The sequence below is a fragment of the Thalassophryne amazonica genome, chromosome 20 (assembly GCF_902500255.1).
Source record: "Thalassophryne amazonica chromosome 20, fThaAma1.1, whole genome shotgun sequence".
NCBI lineage: Eukaryota > Metazoa > Chordata > Actinopteri > Batrachoidiformes > Batrachoididae > Thalassophryne > Thalassophryne amazonica.
Window position 1 is genome coordinate 20,513,927 of NC_047122.1, and position 5,378 is coordinate 20,519,304.

The window sequence follows — 5,378 nt, forward strand, 5'->3', positions numbered from 1 at the left end:
CATATCCTCTCCTTGACACCATATCTACCCATTACTTATTCATCACCTCTGTTTCCTTTCCCAACATGCTCATTGAAGTCTGCTCCTATCACCACTCTTTCATGCTTGGGCACACTCTCCACCACATCATCTAATTGACTTTAGAAATCTTATTCCTCCCTCATTTTGCAACCTACCTGTGAAGCATCTGCACTGATGTCATTCGTCATCACCCCTTCAATTTCCAGCTTCACACTCATCACCCTGTCAGACACATGCTTAACCTCCAACACACTCTTAACATGCTCTTCTTTTTAAACTATCCCAACACCGTTTCTCCTCCCATCTGCACTATGATACAACAACTTAAAGCCACCTCTGATGCTCCTGGCCTTCCACTTGGTTTCTTGCACACACATTGTGTCTACCTTTCTCCTTTCCATCATATCAGCCAGCTCTCTCCCTTTACCAGTCATACTGCCAACATTCAAAGTTCTGAATCTCACTTCCACCCTTTTACCTTTCCTACTGTCCTGCTGGGCACATTCTCCTAAGCTTCTTCTTTGCCCAGCAGCAGTCCAATTTCTGCCAGGGCATCGGCACTGGTGGCGGGCATTGTTATCCCGAGCCTGACCCAATTTTTAATTTTGATTTCTGACCTGCATATTTATTGTTGCTTTTTTACATTGGATGACCTTCCTGATGCAGCTGAACTCATTTATCTGGGCTTGGGCCTGACTCTCAGAATATACTGGTTGAACACCCCATGTGGCTGAGATTTGAATAAATAAGCCTTGCCTCCTTTTACCCTCCTGATTTCTCTGGGCTTGGGACCGGTGTCGCCGACCAAACGGTCCCCAAAAAAATCAATCCCCCTGATGATGTGGTTCATGGGTTAACACCTTGTTTCTGCTTCAAACTGCACACCAGTCATCATCTATCTCAGCGACAAATATCTGAAGCTTTTGTACAACGTTTTCCACATAAAGTCAGCATTATTTGCAGGTTATCGTGACCACACCAACCCATTGTTCATTAAATCTTAAATATTAAAACAACACGATATGATTTTGTTCAAGACTGTTCAATTAATGTGCAAAGTGAAAAATAAACAAGTGCCCTTTAGAATTCAAGAATTTTTTACTGAGAGAGAGGGAAAATATCATTTACGGGGCTTCTATCATTTTAAAATTGCTGGCGCTTGAATGACCAAGAAAGGTTTCTGTGTCTCCGTGTGTGGCCCTAAAATATGGAATAGCCTGATGGAGGAACTCAAACGATGTCCAAATATCAATCAGTTTAAAAAGCAATATAAAGACATGATGTTTTGAAGATATGTATCTGCTGAAGAAGGATGAGTTTTGTGTGTTGCCAATTGTAAATGTAAATTTGTAAATGTAACCTTGTAAATGTAAATTTGTTTGCCATCATTCAGATTGTGTCCTTTAAGCTGAAGAGTTTGAAGTGGTTGAAAATGGGAGTGAGAATAGGTGGGGTTTTTTTTTTACTTCCGCCCACTCCTTTTGGGCTAGATAATTTTATTTTTGATTAAAGGGGTAGGCGTTAATGAGCTTTGCTTCTGCCTAAACCCTTTCAGGCACACGGATGCACTCTTAATCCATTGTCTTTCTTCGTTGTAAGTTTTTGTTGTTTTGGACTGTGTGTGCTGAATAAATTCATTCATTCATTTATTCATTCATTCATTTCATCATAAAAGGCGGCAGAAGCGATCAGAGCGCCGCGGCTAAATGAGCTGCTAGCTGATGCATTCACTGTGCTTTGGACATTTCAGAGCATTACGGAATTTTGCCTTGTTTCTGCCTAAAACTGACTTTAGAATGATTTAAGAGGTTTTCCCTTTATCATATGATGGTTAATAATCCCATTAAAACATTTGATTGCTTTGGGGAAGAGACTCCGTCTCAGATGTGCTGCTGTGGTCCTTGATTTTGTTTCGTGCTTTGATTCCTGGGAATGTCTGATAGAAATAGTCATTATAGTTGTTATTGTTATTATAACAAATGTGGGATTTTTCATTATACAAATGGCATCAGAGTATAAGTCACAGGACCTCCAAACCTAGTCTAAGGTGAGATATATTTTCTGGAAGTTTATTTGGCAAAATGCTCATGTGTGTTCACATAATTCACACCAAATGAGTGTTATTATAAATCCATCCATTTTCTGTACCCACTTACTCCAATTGAGGGTCACAGGGGGCTGGAGACTTTCCCAGCAGTCATAGGGCGTGAGGCGGGGTACACCCTGGACAGGACGCCGGTCTGTTGCAGAGTTTTTACAAATGTATGAACAAAATATGCATTATATTCTTTGTATTTTTATTGGGTAAGGAACTATTATTATTATTTAGAGCACCATGCTTGCAGAGTAATATGATGTTAAGAGGTGTAAGGTTGTGTTATTTTGTCTGAGGCTGTTGAGCGCTCTTGTGCTTTCTTCACTCATGTATGTAAACCCTGAGAAACTGCATAATTACTAGAGTTGGGCGATACCGGGAATTTTGGTATTGGTCCGATACCAAGTAAATACAGGCCCAGTATCTCCGATATTGATACCGATACTTTTTCATATTTAAGCTTCATAGATCCAAAGGATCCAAAAGACCTAGGATAGAATTTCGCCAAACATTTTACGTCACAACAAAATACTTTATTATCACAATCAACATTTTTGTTTAAATAATATCACGAAACACAACTTAAAATCTCCTGAGGTAGAGGGCTGACAAACCACAATACAAGGGTGCGTTGCTCCGTGTTGTGTGACAGCGCAGCGCTGCTCTTACAAACAGAGAGTAGACTTTGATGGAATCTGCGTGCGCAGCAGTCATTGCGTGCGGGAGAGAAAAAAAAGCTTGAGTATCGATCTTTTTACACGAGGATCGTTCAATATCAATACCAGCTTTGGTATCGATATTATCTATATTAGGATTGATCCGCCCACCTCTACTAATTACAGGTTGTTGTCCATTCGGCTGCTCCCATTTTTTGTGTTCGGGGTCGCCACAGCGGATACAACCAGATCCGCATTGATATTTGGCGTAGGTTTTACACTGGATGCCCTTCTTGACACAACTCTAGTGTTACCTGGAGAAACACACACAGCCGCTGGTGTTCCAAAGAGGTCTCCCATCCAAGTACTAACCAGGTCCGCACTGCTTAGCTTCTGATATCTGACAGGATCAGGCTGACACAGAGCCTCTAATAATTACAAGTAAGGGTATTAAAACCTATAAAATTTACCGCATTCAAAACTTAAAAAAAAAAAAAAAAAATCAATTTTTAGAATAACGTCTCTCTTCTTTTGTTTTTTCATCCTGGCAGTGAGTCCCTGTCTGTTCCTCTGTGTTCTTCTATCGCCTTAATCGGACCAGTTAAATCATTTTAAGTTGCTAGCTCTGCTTTGATGTAGTGTGCTCAAGTTCTCTCCAGGCATTGTGAGATAACCCATATTATTATATGGCTGCGACGCTATGCGCGCTCTGATTGGCTCATTACTGGTTGGATATTTTCCCACATCCGAGCTGGTTACCATGACAATCGGTTCCACAATACGTATTTTCGTTACAGACTAGGAAGCAAAAAAAAACATGATTAAAATAACCCAAGTCGGACATGAACGTACTCCATAAATATCTAAATAGCATCTGAAAAAACACAGACTACGTTTACATGCAGCCAATAACCCTTTCATAACTGGAATATTAGCAATAATATGTAAACACCCACAAAAACCAGAATATGCTCATATTCCGGTTTTTAAAAACCCGAATATGACCCCTGGGTTACTCCTTTTCTACCCCGAATATCAGGTCATATAAACGCGCATCGGAATATCCCCATAGAAGGGGACATTATTTTGTTTTCTGAGCATGTCCTATCCGCAAGGAATCTTGGTCTTTTGAGTACAGCAACTACTTGTATGCGGCGCGCGCAACCTACATGAGGTAAACAAGCATGGGGAAATCCAGACGCAGCAGCACAGCACCACACTTTTGGATCGAGGAGGAAACCGAGTACTTCATTAGTATCGTGAAAGACATGAATATAATGTCTTTGATTGACGGTAGAAAGTACTGAGATAGCGACATTTACTAGAAGGTGGCCAAAAAGTTACGCGAAGCAGGATTTGCACGAACGCCAGACCACATCAAGCACCGGTGGAAGACGTGCATCGCTGTTTAGATGGGGATATTCCACATGATACCAATGACCAAGTACACAGGAGTAACTCTGTCTGCTTAAGTATGTAAACAGGTTATTCGTAATGATTCAGAAACTGGAATATTGACCTTATCCCGAATATTAACGGCATGTAAACGTAGCCACAGATTGAAAGCTTACCAGCTAACAACCGGACCATTAGCAAGTTCTTCATGGAGGTGAAGAAAGTGAACAGGTCTGACGACAAGCCGTCAGCAGCTTTCATATTCAGGCGATACTGTAAGTTTGTGTGTTTGTATATATAACAGCCATATAATAAACAAATTATTAATCTCACTTGCTCGTTCTGTACGGGGATATCAGACCTCTGTGTTTTTCGCACGGATCTCGCTCTGTCCATACAGTCACTTGCCCATTTCCGGATCACTGCTGTAGTTTTTGCGCCCGCGTTTCTCATAATCAGTGCGAATAAGTTAATACTTGGTACCAATGGAAATACTGATGTTTTGTCTACAAACGACCACAAGCTCGACCGGATCCAGCCATCTTTGTGATCAGCAGAGGAATCAATTAATTAATTAAAAGTCTGCTAACGAGTCTTTCATTGGATTCAGGTGTGTTGGAGCAGGGAGACAACTAAGAGTGTCAGGAAGGTGGCTCTGGAGGACCGAACTTGGCCACCCCTGCAAGGATATTCAGTTGCATTATGGCTCCATATAGCGGGACTTGTGATCCAGAACTGGACAAACGACTGTACTGACAACACATCGGTCTGGTATTTCCAGGTACAGACCTCGAGATCTTTATTATTATTATTATTATTATTATTGCTGCTCTCATGGATAATTACATGTATTCACAACCATCAATCTTCTCACTCAAATTTTCAACAGCTCAAATTTTCAAAATGCCTTTTAATTCAATTTATTTCATTTATATAGCATCAAATCACAACAAAGCTGCCTCACGGCATTTCACACAAGTTCCCAAGCCTTTAAGCAATCTGTTATTTAAACTCATAGTCTGACCCCCGATACAGTTTCAATCAACAAACAAAAACTCAAACCAAACACCCACCCCAGGAATATTGCACAGTTCAAGCGTCACTTCAGTAGTTTCTGCACAATTTGCCCCAAAATGGCAGCATGCTCTCAGTTGCGCTCTATGCTGCCCTCCTTTGATTTCATCTTCCTTGTATTTTGGTGAAACAGCGCC

At 40.9% G+C, this 5,378-nt stretch overlaps 1 protein-coding gene across 1 annotated transcript in view; it reads left to right on the forward strand.

Moving 5' to 3' along the window:
• Positions 1–5,378, forward strand: part of LOC117502103 (major histocompatibility complex class I-related gene protein-like) — a 145,329-nt gene that overhangs the window by 108,685 nt on the left and 31,266 nt on the right.